Raw genomic sequence first — 16,322 nt, 5'->3', positions numbered from 1 at the left:
AATTGTAGAGTTAGGGACTGCAGATCACAGGGTGCCTTGTCGGGGCCTGCAGCTTACGTATGTATTTGCAAATGTGTGCAACCAAACCCCTGTTTTTAACGCATACTGTTAGACAGGTCAATTCGGTTGGTGCTGACTGGTTGGTAAGTTGTGACTGGAAATCTCTTCGTTTTTGATATGCATCCGCCCTTCCAGTGCTTCTTACCATTAAGACCAGTTATAGATGGAGGCAGTGACCACTTTATGCATTATTGATCTATATTGAGCCAGGCAACGCACTGACACCTTTGCCGCCATTGTGCGATGTGCTGGGTGTTCAGTGTGACCCTGTGCCTTTAAGGAGGGGTGGGCTCCCTCTAGTCACCTGTCCTCCATCTATCCCATTAAATACATGTGCTCTCATTGTAGAGACTCCTTAAATTGTAGAGTTAGGGACTGCAGATCACAGGGTGCCTTGTCGGGGCCTGCAGCTTACGTATGTATTTGCAAATGTGTGCAACCAAACCCCTGTTTTTAACGCATACTGTTAGACAGGTCAATTCGGTTGGTGCTGACTGGTTGGTAAGTTGTGACTGGAAATCTCTTCGTTTTTGATATGCATCCGCCCTTCCAGTGCTTCTTACCATTAAGACCAGTTATAGATGGAGGCAGTGACCACTTTATGCATTATTGATCTATATTGAGCCAGGCAACGCACTGACACCTTTGCCGCCATTGTGCGATGTGCTGGGTGTTCAGTGTGACCCTGTGCCTTTAAGGAGGGGTGGGCTCCCTCTAGTCACCTGTCCTCCATCTATCCCATTAAATACATGTGCTCTCATTGTAGAGACTCCTTAAATTGTAGAGTTAGGGACTGCAGATCACAGGGTGCCTTGTCGGGGCCTGCAGCTTACGTATGTATTTGCAAATGTGTGCAACCAAACCCCTGTTTTTAACCCATACTGTTAGACAGGTCAATTCGGTTGGTGCTGACTGGTTGGTAAGTTGTGACTGGAAATCTCTTCGTTTTTGATATGCATCCGCCCTTCCAGTGCTTCTTACCATTAAGACCAGTTATAGATGGAGGCAGTGACCACTTTATGCAAGTGAGAAACTCATGTTTGTTCTAAATTGTTGTCCATGATGAATAATGCACATGGTCAGAATAGCACAAGTTGCACAGCTCCCAATGTACACTGGACAATGTATTTTAGCACACCGACTTATGAAGGACAGTGCTCCCTTTGACTGTAAAAAAAATACAAAAAAGGAGAATGCCCAAGAGACTTTGTAAGACACAAACCACAAGGTATAAAATGTACAAAATGTATTAAATGTTTTCCACTTTGGTACATACAATTGAAATAATTCTGATAGACATAGGTACATAGATATGTGCATGGGTTTCCATAGTTACATAAATCAAAGTTTGACTGACAATCCAAGGTGTAAATGTATATATGATCAACTTCTCTACGCGTTACCAGAGACAATGCTCGCTTCCTCAGGAGATACATATATATATATATATATATATATATATATATATATATATATATATATATATGCCTGAAATTAGAGACGGAGTTGTTAGGCATCAGAGCAGAAAGGAAGGATAAGAAAGGAAAAGGGGGGGGGTTGGGGGGGGGGGGGAGATTGGAGGGGAGGGGAGGGAAGGGAAGCAGGCAAAAAAGGGAGAGGGAAGACCAAAAAGATACAATTGTGTATGATAGTCCTAACAAACTTCCAAACCAGGGTAAACAGTCAAGAAGATTCATGATTTCCATAGGACTGCCCATTGGAGATGAAGATGAAGGAAAACAGGAAGAGATCCCCAAACGGTCCATGTAGTTCTCCTGGGGGCTGTGGAGGGGAGGGGGCCAGCCAGACAGGCAAACATCCAAGAAGGTGACAGGATGTCACAGTGGTGAGGGATGTACAAATACTGAAAGTTGGAAAACAGCAACAGTAAAGCTCAATGAGGGGGCCATTGGTCCCAGTAGCGAATGGCAAGTTCCTAAACATCACACCCCATGTGTAATAGTGCAAAAAACAACCCAGTATAAATGCAGGAGTAGCTGATAGTGAAAGTATGAAGTGTAGACAGTATAAAAAAGAAAGGGCATTTTAAGAGGGGAATTGTGCATGGGTGCAATGGATGATATGTGGACCTCATTAGGCATCTACCTTAGGGTAGATTACACATAAATAAAAAATGTAATGAATGAAATGAAGGTGAACAAACAAGAAAGGAGACAAATAAGTGTCCATTATCAAGAGATAGTGAAGTTAAAGGCCAATAAATGGCCCATTGGTGAGTGAATCCGAAGCTGTGAAACCCATCATGAAAGTATTAGTGCCATGTTAGTGTGCAGGAAATAGTGATCAAATACCGTGAAGTAATACAAAACAGATGCCTGGACAGTGAAAAGAATAAACAGAACCAAACCCAAGTGAATATTATTTTCTATTTTCAACATATCATGGTTCCCTAGCTGATAGATACTCACCTTCCCTGAATATTCCAAAAGGTATGCACACCAGAAACAAAACAAGCTCACACCTGATAGACTGTTGGGATGGGTAATGGACAGGGGCTGACTAAATAGCCTGGAAACTGGTTGGACCCCGCCCCATTAATGATGGACAGGGGCTGACTAAATAGCCTGAAAACTAGTTGAACTCCACCCCATCCAGCATCACAAAGGCAGGGAAAAAAAAAAGCCATGGGGCTCATGTAATCCCATAGGCGGCAAACTGATCGCCACCATGCAAACATGGCTGAAGGTACAGGCGCACATGGAAGCCAAAACGGGGCAGAGCATGAATGGGCATTACACTTTGCCGCGCTAGAGGGAATGAGTTGCTGTGCATGTGCGCAAGCCATCCTGCGTCACTATACCTCGCTCCACTCCCTCTGAGATTCACACATGCGCAAAAGATGCCAAACGGCGTCATGATGTGACGCCGAGCCCTCCATCCCCAACCGCAAAGGCGGAAGGAGGCGGAAGGTCACATGGTCACCCGGGGACACCCAGGAGGAGAATGGTGCCGATGCAAGTAGCAAAGGACCACACCAGGCAGGGTGGCCATGCAGCAAAAAGGGGCGCGCAGCCCCCGGACTAAAGAACACATCAATCACAGGGCAAAAAGAAGGGGGGGGGGAAAGGGGAAGAAAGACCCAACATAGTCTCTATGCAGACAAACAACCAAATAAATATATAAAACAACAAAACAAATAAACATTCAAAAATATCACAAATATAAGGAGTTTGTAAGCTGTTAATAGACTGAAAAATGTGCATTAGCCCACTTCACAAACGAGAAGCATAAGTACAATGATTATAATGATTGCAATTTAAAAATGCCTCTACATATGCCAAAAAAAGGGCACAGAGGAGAGCTGGCATATGAGGGGCATGAAAGTGTCTTAGTAACGTTACATAAATCAAAGTATGACTGACAATCCAAAGTGTAAATGTATGTATAGAAAAAAATTTCTCTACGCATTTCGTGAGACGATGCTCGCTTCCTCAGGAGATACATATATAAATGCCTGAAATTAGAGACAGAGTTGTTAGGCCTTAGAGCAGAACGGAAGGATAAGAAAGGAAAGGGGGAATCAGGCAAAAAAGAAATAGAGAAGACCAAAACTTACAATTGTGTAAAATAGTCCTAACAAACTTCTAAACCAGGGTAAACAGTCGAGTAGATTCATGGTTCCCATAAGATTCCCCATCAGAGATGAAGATGAAGGAAAACAGAAAGAGATCCCCAAACGGTCCATGTAGCTCTCCCCGGGGGCTGTGGAGGGGAGGGGGCCAGTCAGACCGGCAAACATCCAAGAAGGTGACAGGATGTCACAGTGGTCAGGGATGTACAAATACTGAAAGTATTGTACTCCCTTTGACTGTGTGTTCAGCCTTGTGCTGCCATCTGTTAGTGTGTTACATAAGTAGTCTCTAAACTTTTTGATACCACCTCATATATTATTATCTATAAATGAGAGTTAAACAGGCCCTCACTAAGCACTGTAGCTCCAGGCACTGTGGAGCAATTCATCTATAAAGTTCACAGCAGAAGCCCTGAAGTTGTTCAAGTTGTTGTTCCAGGCAGTTCAGCTGATCATGCTCCCCCTCCCAGCAGTAAAAGTTAAACTGTTTCTTGGTTTATTATAATTGAGGTATTCAAACATATGGCAGTGGGGCAAAAATCTTGGTCACCCAGAACTAAAACATTGCTGCATTTTAATATATATACAGTGCCTTGCAAAAGTATTCGGCCCCCTTGAACTTTTCGACCTTTTGCCACATTTCAGGCTTCAAACATAAAGATATAAAACTGTATATTTTTGTGAAGAATCAACAACAAGTGGGACACAATCATGAAGTGGAATGAAATTTATTGGATATTTCAAACTTTGTTAACAAATAAAAAACTGAAAAATTGGGCGTGCAAAATTATTCAGCCCCTTTACTTTCAGTGCAGCAAACTCTCTCCATAAGTTCAGTGAGGATCTCTGAATGATCAAATGCTGACCTAAATGACTAATGATGATAAATAGAATCCACCTGTGTGTAATCAAGTCTCCGTATAAATGCACCTGCACTGTGATAGTCTCAGAGGTCCGTTTAAAGCGCAGAGAGCATCATGAAGAACAAGGAACACACCAGGCAGGTCCGAGATACTGTTGTGGAGAAGTTTAAAGCCGGATTTGGATACAAAAAGATTTCCCAAGCTTTAAACATCCCAAGGAGCACTGTGCAAGCGATAATATTGAAATGGAAGGAGTATCAGACCACTGCAAATCTATGAAGACCTGGCCGTCCCTCTAAACGTTCAGCTCATACAAGGAGAAGACTGATCAGAGATGCAGCCAAGAAGCCCATGATCACTCTGAATGAACTGCAGAGATCTACAGCTGAGGTGGGAGACTCTGTCCATAGGACAACAATCAGTCGTATACTGCACAAATCTGGCCTTTATGGAAGAGTGGCAAGAAGAAAGCCATTTCTTAAAGATATCCATAAAACATGTCATTTAAAGTTTGCCACAAGCCACCTGGGAGACACACCAAACATGTGGAAGAAGGTGCTCTGGGCAGATGAAACCAAAATCGAACTTTTTGGCAACAATGCAAAATGTTATGTTTGGCGTAAAAGCAACACAGCTCATCACCCTGAGCACACCATCCCCACTGTCAAACATGGTGGTGGCAGCATCATGGTTGGAGCCTGCTTTTCTTCACCCGGGACAGGGAAGATGGTTAAAATTGATGGGAAGATGGATGGAGCCAAATACAGGACCATTCTGGAAGAAAACCTGATGGAGTCTGCAAAAGACCTGAGATTGGGACGGAGATTTGTCTTCCAACAAGACAATGATCCAAAACATAAAGCAAAATCTACAATGGAATGGTTCACAAATAAACATATCCAGGTGTTAGAATGGCCAAGTCAAAGTCCAGACCTGAATCCAATCGAGAATCTGTGGAAAGAACTGAAAACTGCTGTTCACAAACGCTCTCCATCCAACCTCACTGAGCTCAAGCTGTTTTGCAAGGAGGAATGGGCAAAAATTTCAGTCTCTCGATGTGCAAAACTGATAGAGACATACCCCAAGCGACTTACAGCTGTAATCGCAGCAAAAGGTGGCACTACAAAGTATTAACTTAAGGGGGCTGAATAATTTTGCACGCCTAATTTTTCAGTTTTTTATTTGTTAAAAAAGTTTGAAATATCCAATACATTTCGTTCCACTTCATGATTGTGTCCCACTTGTTGTTGATTCTTCACAAAAGATTACAGTTTTAGATCTTTATGTTCGAAGCCTGAAATGTGGCAAAAGGTCACAAAGTTCAAGGGGGCCAAATACTTTCGCAAGGCACTGTATATATAATATATATTGAAAATGTAAAACTCAAAATGAGAAGTAAAACAGTCCTTTTGAAATGATTACCTCTCATAGCTATTGTCAGGCAGTACCTGTACTGTACACCAAAAAATGGCCCCCTTCACTGTTGGTAGCCAGATGTGGCTCCCTTAATCATAGTGCTCTTTACATAGACCCCCTGTACATTGGCGGTCAGTAAAAGACCCCCTGTAAATTGGTGACCAGTGGAAAGCCCCTGTGTATTTTGGTGATAAGTGGAAAGATCCCTTGTACATTGGTGATCAGTGGAATGATCCCAAGTAAATTGCTGATCAGTGGAAAGATCCCCTGTACATTGGTGATCAGTGAAAAGGCCCTCTGTACATTGATAATAAGTGGAAAGACCCTCTGTACATTGGTGATTGGCGAAAAGTCCCTCTGTACATTGGTGATAAGGGGAAAGACCCCCTCTACATTAGTGATATGTGGAAAGGCCCTCTGCACTTTGGTGATGAGTGAAAAGGCCCTCTGAACTTTGATAATAAGTGAAAAGGCCCTCTGTACTTTGGTGATAAGCGGAAAGGCCTTCTGTACATAGACGATAAGTGGAAAGGTCTTCTGCACATTGATGATAAGTGGAAAGGCCCTCTGTACATTAGTGATATGCGGAGAATCGCTCTGTACTTTGGTAATAAGTGAAAAAGCCCTCTGTATTTTGGTAATAAGTGAAAAGGCCCTCTGTACTTTGGTGTTAAGTGAAAAGGCCATATGTACGTAGATTATAAGTCTAAAGGCCTTCTGTATGTTGACGATAAGTGGAAAGGCCTTCTGTACGTTGATGATAAAAGGAAACGCCTTCTGTACGTTAATGATAAGTGGAAAGGCCCTCTGTACATTAGTGATACATGGAGAATCGCTTTGTACTTTGGTAAAAGGTAAAAAGGCCCTCTGAACTTTGGTAACAGGTGAAAAGGCCCTCTGTACTTTGGTAACAGGTGAAAAGGCCCTCTGTACTTTGGTGATAAGTGAAAAGGACCTGTTGTACTTTAGTAATATGTGAAAAGGCTTTGATGATAAGCTTAAAGACCCTCTGTACATTGCGATATGTGGAAAAGCCCTCTGTATATTGGAGAGACGTGGAAAGACCCTCTGTATGTTGGTGATAAGTGGAAAGGCCCTCTGTACATTGGTGATCAGTGAAATGATCCCCAGTACATTTGTGATCAGTAGAAAGGCCCCCTGTACATCTGTGATCAGTAGAAAGGCCCCCTGTACAATGGTGATTAGTGAAAAATACCTCAGAACGTTGGTAGTAAGTGGGCAAGTTATGCACATTATGCTTGGTCTGGCTTGGTTGGCATGGCAACGTTGGCAGCTGGGCAATGTTGGCAGTTGTAAAGCAGCATGATTTATCACAGAATAAGCTTCCTGCCCTTCACTGTAAAGAAAAGGTGCAACATAGAGTTTGAGACCAGCAACCCATGCAGGGCAGCCATCAGAAGGGGACAGCCCATACACATGTAGGGGGCCCAGGCGTTCCAAGGGGCCCGGTCGCCCAGGCCCCAACCAACGAGACTGAGTTGTTGCTGCTGTAGTAACTAGCAATTGCTAAAGCATGGCGGCTGCAGAGTAAGCTGATGCAGCTAACGGGATGTCTCTTTGCTGAATTGTGATGTCTCTTTGCTGGATTGGGATATCTCTTTGCTGGATATATCAGTCTGTCTCTTTACTGGATTGGGATGTGTCTTTGCTGAATATATGAGGCCATCTCTATACTAGATTGGGATGTCTCTTTGCTGAATATATGAATGAGGCTGTCTCTTTGTTGGATTAGAATGTCTCTTTGCTGAATATATGAGGCCATCTTTTTACTGGATTGGGATGTATCGTTGCTGAATATATGGGGATGTCTCTTTGATGGTTTGGATTCATTTTCATTTATTAGGTTGTAAGAGTGTTAAAATAGAAGTGGGTGCACCGGAGGACTCGGTGGGATGGCCAATGGGAGGATTCGGTGGGATGACTAGAGGGCAGGCCCTGCGGAATGTTGGTGGTCAGGTCCAGAGGGGCCCAGACCTAAAGCTGTATAAGGGGCCCCAAAATTTCTGATGGCTGCCCTGAACCCATGTCATTGGATTATACTGTACATGACAACATTTGAACAGCCAGAGGAAACAGGAAATCTTGTGAAAATAAGGCCTTTTTTTTACTCTGGTGCCGACCAAGGGATATGAAGGAACATCCTAGGCCAGTTGCTTCAGTCAGTGATTACCAGATGAGGATTTGCAGTCCATTGGATGCGTTGTGTGGGATAATACTTCCATTTGCCTTTGTATCCAATGGTGGTAGGAACATAGTGTAATGATTGCATGTAAACACATTCATTAACAAGCAGTTCAGTGTGAAATGTACTACACTACTATTTTTGTGAACTATATATTTCTGACCTATGCACACAGCAGCTGGTCAAAATAGTAAAAATAACTGTGTGTCTTATTATACCAGACAGAAGCTTTGCAGTAAATATATTCATAGCCAGGTGTGTTTCTCTGTGGTTTTACACTTTACATTTGCATACCTGCTGATTTCAAGATAGCTTTAGATTGTCTCTCCTAAAATGCAAATTATCTATACCATATTGAATAAGCTTAGCCCCATGAAAAAAATAAAGCAATGGACCTGATGTACAAAATTGTTAGGTGAACTGAAGTGAAATGGTGATAATTTTAAACATACCATCATGTATAACAGAAACTCTGTTCTGCAAATTAACCTGTACAATCTTGGATGTTGGGAATACACACAGGGTTTAGTAAACGGGGTCTAGTGTCTCAGAATAAGGTCCAACTTTTTCAGTTGAATGTTTGGGTATTGTCTGTAACTGAACAGTATTCTAACAACTGAACATTTTCTTGCTGAAACATTTTCCCCCAGTTTCTATGGACTACAAGTCCCAGCATGCCCTGCCAATAGTATCCTGTATGTGCACAGAATGACAGGACATTCAGCGATTTGTAATTCCATGACAACATTTCTCAACCTATATATTTCCAGCTGCTAGAAGTCCCATCGTGTCATGCCAGCAAGACCCCGTGTTTATGGTAGAGGTTTTAAGTTAATACAGCATGCTTTCCAACTGTCCCTCATTTGAAGGGGCTGTCCCTCTTTTGGAACCAAACCCATCTGTCCCTCTTTCTTTATTCACCCCTTCCCGCCCACACTATAGCCGAAAGACGGCTAGAGCGGGGACTTAAAATCTTGTTAGAAATAGCTAACAAGATTGTTTAATTATTGTATTTGAGATTTTTTTTTAATGGCGTGATAGTTGTTTTACTTTCTTTGTTATGTTGTATACTGGTAAACTATTGGTGGTCAGTGTGCCCCTGTATGGTGGTGGTCAGTGTGCCCCTGCATACTGGTGGTCAGTCTGCTCCTACATACTGGTTAAGGAAAAAACAACAAGGGCTCCAGGTCAGGAATTGGTAAAAGTAAGAGCAAAATTTGTTCTGAGACATTTACATAAAGGAAATCCAGCATCGACAAACAGGTGCTCGGGACGTGGGTCCCCAAATCGTGTGGTGCTGAAGGGCGGTGTGGTTCGCATGCATCCAATGGCAGGTGTGCCCCCGGTGTCCTGAGATGGAGGTTGGAGGGTCTGGAGGTGCCGAGGGGGATCCCTACACGCCTCCCCCCAAAGACGTCAGCTGACGAAGGAGGTGGATCCTCTGAAACAACGTTGCGGCCCGCCCTCTCCACAGCCTCAGTTGTCTCCTGCCGGCTTCCGTGGAGGAACCGGCAGTGTCTTGTGATGCTGCATCCGGCCCACGGCTGTGCGCCGCTGACGTCTTTGGGGGAGGCGTGTAGGGATCCCTCTCGGCACCTCCAGACCCTCCGACCTCCATCCCAGGACACCGGGGGCACACCTGCCATTGGATGCATGTGAACCACACCGCCCCTCAGCCCCACACGATTTGGGGACCCACGTCCCGAGCACCTGTTTGTCAATGCTGTATTTCCTTTATGTAAGTGTCTCAAAATAAATTTTGCTCTTACTTTTACCAATTCCTGACCTGGCTCCCTTGTTGTTTTTTTCCTTAACCTACATGTTTGGAGGGATTCCTCACCTCGTCTAGGAGCTGCTGGTCTTTGCATCCCTATCCATTTGGACCTCCCACTTCCACAACAACGGAGACAAACACATCCCCACTCATCTACCCTGGACATCCTTTTGAATTTTCACATCTGTGGACAGGTTTTTGGATTATTTTCTATGACTATGTGCATTGCATTTTGATCATGCAGGGTTGTTTTTACATGTAGTTGCAGTGAGCACTAACCCATCGACCTAGGTCGGTGTAGTATTTGTTTGCTCCTGCATACTGGTGGTCAGTCTGCCCCTGCATACTGGTGGTCAGTGTGCCAAAGGTGGAGGATCTCAACCACGTTTACACCTCAATGCAAATGACCCGCTTTCCCCCACTGAGGTGGAGAGCATGCCGCAAATAGTGGCTCTGGCCAAACTGTACTAACAGTGGAATGGTCTTAAAGGGGCACAGTTAAAAACTGTTACACACATGGTGCAGAGTTCTGGAGTACACTATGCATAGAGTGAAGGTTTGAAGTGTTTGCAGTGCACTACGTGCAGAGTGCAGGATTGAGGAGCATGCTACATGCACAATGCATGTTTCAGAAGTGCACTACTTACAGAGTGCAAGGTTCAGGAGGTTGCTACATGCAGAGTGCAGGGTTCAGGAGGCAGTGGTAGATTACCTGTAGAGGGAATTGGCATCTGGCAGACAGCAGTGGATGAGAAGCGGACTGGCAACTAGCAACTGTTGGGGCAAAAAACTGTTAATTCAGAGCACAGCCAACATTCCACACAACAGACAGAAAGTGTTGAATTTAATACGATAATACTATATACTATACTATATAATAATATGAAGTCCTGTTTAAAAAAAACAAAACATCAGAGTTCATTATAACATTAGCCCTCTCATACATTTCAGTCCCTTGTAGTTTAGAGTGCCCACAGCAGGACAGTGACCCCCAATCCAATGCCCACTGCAGGACTGTTATCCCAGTCCAGTGCCCACAGCAGGACATTGACCCCTTACAGTCTAATGGTGCACTCTAATGGGGACACCTGATGATCATGTGAGTACTGTAAGCAGCAGGCACAGGCACTCCTGAACTGGGGGGGGGGGATTCTAATGATTGCAGTGCCAGTGGCAGTGCCCAAGGCCAATCAGTGTCTACCCCAGCCCCTTCCCCCTTTCCAGGCTCAGCAGCGGCTCCCTTATAAAAAGAACAATGCCTGCAGGCTGCAGAAATCATCCTCCTAATCCTTCCTCCTCCTCCTCCTCCTCCGATCACAGCCTGCCTGCACAACAGGAAACCCCCATCTTCCCCCCTGCTCTTGTTAAATGACTAGCGAACTCAGCTCTCTACATTGTACAGCAGCTCTGCTCCCTCCACGATGGTCCACGGTATAAGGAAACAGCCAGCAGCTCAGCTCTTAGCTTACCTTCCATTCCTACAGGCTCCTGGGGGAGTGGGCCAGGCTAGCTCTCAGCTCTGCCTGATTGCTTCCTCCATCCCCTTTTTTCTTCTTTTGCCCAGCAAATGCAAAGGCACCATGTGTCAAAAGGGAAGGGCTTTTATAAGGTAGCACCTATGCACTGGATCAATCCACCCCTGTGTAATGTTCTGGTACCTCTGGTACCCTTATTCCACTTTCCAATTTAGTGTATGCGTCCCACCATTCTCTTCTGGTAGGTGCGCATACACCTTTAAGACCGATGCTGTCATCACTGAGCGCCGCAGAGCGGCTATTTCAACCGCCGGCGTTCTCACTCACATGTTCGTTCAACCTGCCTTGAAGCTCATATGCTTACAAGCGTACCTCGCTGTCGGAACCTCGCTGCTGATCCCTGTATCCCGCTACCGGATCACTCGCTCATACCGAACCTCTCAGGAACCAGGAAACTTATTGGAAAAGCTGCAGTACAGCTCACATTACCAACAGACCTCAAGATACATCCCATCTTCCATGTGTCGCTACTGAAGCCCCATGTTCCTGACCAAGGAATAAGGCCTACCATCCCACCTCCACTTCCTGTACAAGTTGAAGGCGGAGAAGAATATGAGATAAAAGAGATTCTGGATTCTCGTATCCACAGAAGAAGACTCCAATATCTAGTACGATGGAAGAACTATGGGCCCCAAGACGACACCTGGCTGGATACCTCTGATATACATGCCCCTAGGCTGATTCGCAAATTTCACGCGAAATACCCGGAAAAACCAGTTCTAGAGGCCTTCCGGAGCCGGCCTTAAGGGGGGGGGTACTGTAATGTTCTGGTACCTCTGGTACCCTTATTTCACTTTCCAATTTAGTGTATGCGTCCCACCATTCTCTTCTGGTAGGTGCGCATACACCTTTAAGACCGATGCTGTCATCACTGAGCGCCGCAGAGCGGCTATTTCAACCGCCGGCGTTCTCACTCACATGTTCGTTCAACCTGCCTTGAAGCTCATATGCTTACAAGCGTACCTCGCTGCCGGAACCTCGCTGCTGATCCCTGTATCCCGCTACCGGATCACTCGCTCATACCGAACCTCTCTACTACTGCTTGCTATTAGTGATAAGTACCCCGCAGGGGAATCCTCCATAACCTTCCTACTAAGCTTACACTATCTAGCTCTGCATATTAAGGACTGTAACTATCATCTGCACTGTTGTTTTAGATTGCTAGCTCTTGAGCCTACTAACATCTATGCTTGCACTGGGTTAGTCTCTCCTGTATGTCATCTGCTGTCCTACCACCTACTACCATAAATGATTGCTAACCTATCTGCATCCTACCTGTTACCATCTATACTCTCATGAACATTTCTCTCAAGTGCTGTTCACCTATTTGTCACTGTTCATACCTGTCTCTTCAACTCATCACCACTATACTGCTATATACATCTATCACTCCAGGAACATCTTATTGAGTGTGTATATTTGTATGCTGAATCAGACAGACCACAGTGATGAGTCTTGGGAGTTGGAATTGGTATTTCAAAGTATCTCTACATGACTACTGAGTGGAGTTTTTCTGCAGCTGCAAATCCATCTTGTTTCAGAAAACGCAGGAGCGTTACAGATTGAACGAACCTAAAATGGATTCAGCAGATTTACCCACTCAAGTGACACAATTAAAACAACAAGTGACTGCGTTAATACACGCTCTTACTGAATTAAAAGAAGACAATCAGGCTCTGAAGCAGCGGGTAACCCGTCTATCACAACTTGCCGCTGCTCAGCCCCCTGAACCCAAAATAAATCCTCCTCTAGTGTTTACAGGTGATCGCAAAAAATTTTGTGAATTCAAAAACGCCTGTCAGTTACTTTTCTTGCTAAAACCTCGTACCTACCTTACTGATCATATCAAAGTCTGTACTACTATTTCATACCTAACGGGTGATCCACGGGCCTGGGCAGACTCTCTTTTTGAGAAAAATGATCAGCTTCTCAACTCCTATGCTTTATTCCTAGCGGAACTCGCTAGTCTATATGATGACCCCAATAGGCAGAGTACTGCCGATATTCAATTGAGGTCCTTGAAACAAGGTAGGAGACCTGTAGAAGACTTTGTAGCAGAGTTCAAAAGATGGACCCTTGATTCAGGGTGGAATGATACATCTCTGAGAACTCAATTTAGACTCGGCCTATCAGAAGCCGTTAAAGACGAGCTCGCCCGAGCGGATTTACTGGACACCCTGGATGCTTTGATACAACTCAGTATCAACATAGACAGGAGGCTGCGAGAAAGAAAGGCTGAAAAAATGGGAATGCCATTGTCCAGTCCTTCTCGGATTTCGGCCGTTGACCCTACTCCTATGGAGGTAGGAACCATACGCCCACCTTTATCAACTGCTGAAAGAGCCAGGAGACGATCCAGTAATCTTTGCTTGTACTGCGCATCCCTGGATCACATGATAAGCGTCTGTCCCCTTGTCCGCAAAAAAGAGGGTGAGTGTTCACATGTCCTCCTAGGGGGATTGACAACTTCATTTACTAACCCTTATCTTTTTGTTCGTTTGACATCGCAGTGGGACCAGACTAGGATTACCACTAAGGCCATGATCGACACAGGATCTTGCGGAAATTATATCGATATACGTTTTGCTACTTTAAATAAAGTACCTATTATTTCAAAACCTAAGCCTGTCTCTTATTAACGTTATTCCGTTATCTTCTGGCCCAATCACTAATCAGACACAAGCACTCCTAGTCACCACTAACGAGTCTCATACGGAGACCACTACCTTCGACCTATTGTCTTCGCCCCACTTTCCCATTGTTTTGGGACTTCCCTGGTTACACACACATCAACCAACCATAGATTGGAAGAAACGTACCCTAACCTTCCTCTCTTACTATTGCGAGAGTACGTGTAACCTCCCGTCTTATGGAAAGATCCTGTCTGTGGTGTCAGATGAGATTGCACCACTATGCTATCAGGATCTGTCCGAAGTTTTTCTTGAGAAAAATGCTCAAATACTGCCTCCCCATAGGGATTATGATTGCACTATTGATCTACTCCCTAATTCTAAATTACCTTTTGGTCATGTTTATCCTCTTTCGCAGGATGAACTTTCCCATCTCAAGGAATACTTGGATGAGAATTTGACAAAAGGTTTTATTAGACCTTCCACTTCTTCCACAGCTGCAGGACTTTTTTTTGTCCGCAATAAAGACTCAAGTCTCAGGCCTATTATCGACTATAGGCAATTGAACGCCATTACAGTAAAAGATCGTTATCCTTTGCCGCTTATCCTTGAACTCATTGAACAAGTGCGTGGAGCTACCTACTTTTCAAAATTGGACCTGAAAGGGGCATACAATCTAATCCGAATTCGTGATGGAGATGAGTGGAAGACAGCATTCAGAACCAGATACGGATTGTTCGAATATCTTGTAATGCCATTTGGGCTATGTAACGCTCCCGCAGCCTTCCAACGATTCATAAACGATATCCTTAGAGACTTACTTGATGTCTGTGTTGTGGTATATCTGGACGATATACTTATTTATTCACGATCCTTGTCTGAACATATAAAACATGTGAGACTTGTGTTATCCAGATTACTCACACACAATCTATACGTGAAACTAAAAAAATGCTTATTTCATAAAGAAGAAGTATTATTCCTAGGATACATCATATCCAAAACAGGAATCAAGATGGATATGAGTAAGATATCCTGTATTCAGGATTGGCCTATACCAACCACCCGCAAAGCACTACAGCGATTCCTTGGATTTTCAAACTTCTATAGGAAGTTCATCAAGAACTTCTCTGCCATTGTGAGACCTCTCACACAACTCACAAGTATTAAGAAACCATTTAAATTGTCAGATGAAGCAAATGAAGCTTTTCGCTTGTTAAAAACAAGCTTTACCTCTGCTCCCATACTATGCCATCCAGACCCATCCCTCCAATACATTCTGGAAGTAGATGCGTCAAATATGGCAGTAGGAGCAGTACTCTCCCAACGACCAACGAATACTTCACCACTCCATCCAGTCGCCTTCTTCTCTAAATCTCTAAGCAGCCCAGAGGTGAATTACCCAGTGGGTGAAAAGGAACTGCTTGCTATAAAACTGGCTCTGGAGAATTGGCGACATCTACTTGAAGGCACCCGATTACCAATACTCATATATACAGATCATAAAAATCTTCAATATCTTCAGACTAACAAAACCCTCTCCCACCGGCAGGTACGATGGTCACTATTCTTCCTAAGATTTAACTTCCAAGTGACCTACACACCTGCAGACAAGAATAAAAAAGCGGATGCGCTATCACGATTAACTGAAGATAATTGCTCCGAAATCCCTTACGTTCCTATAATACCCTACAAGCGTATTATTGGGGTTGTCCGTTCCTTGAAGGAAGAGATTCTGCACAGTATAGGTTTGGATTCACCTCCACCACAACAAACTACTGATGCAGAAGGCTTACTCTACTACAACGACAAACTCTACATACCCCCTACTATGCGCACCAAGATCTTGGAATTGTCACATGATGTGCCTATGGCAGGACATATGGGTATGACAAAGACCCTTAATTTGCTTACCAGGCAGTTTTGGTGGCCTGATATGAAGACATCTATACAAAAATTTGTCTCTTCATGCAACGTCTGTGCCAGGTCCAAAATCGACACTACAAAACCATCCGGTCTACTATGCAGTCTACCAATACCCCAGACTCCATGGGAAGTTGTGTCCTTGGACTTTATAGTGGAACTACCACCTTCCAAAGGATTTAATACCATTTTAGTGTCAGTGGACCATCTGACAAAGATGGCACATTTCGTTGCTATTCGCAGACTACCTTCGTCCAAACAAACAGCGGAACTACTGATGAAACATGTCTTTAAGTTACATGGTATTCCAAAAACTCTTTTGTCTG

The sequence above is a fragment of the Pelophylax lessonae genome (genome assembly GCF_965119305.1).
Source record: "Pelophylax lessonae genome assembly, chromosome: 2".
Classification (NCBI taxonomy): domain Eukaryota; kingdom Metazoa; phylum Chordata; class Amphibia; order Anura; family Ranidae; genus Pelophylax; species Pelophylax lessonae.
Note: the sequence above shows the minus strand (reverse complement) of the source record.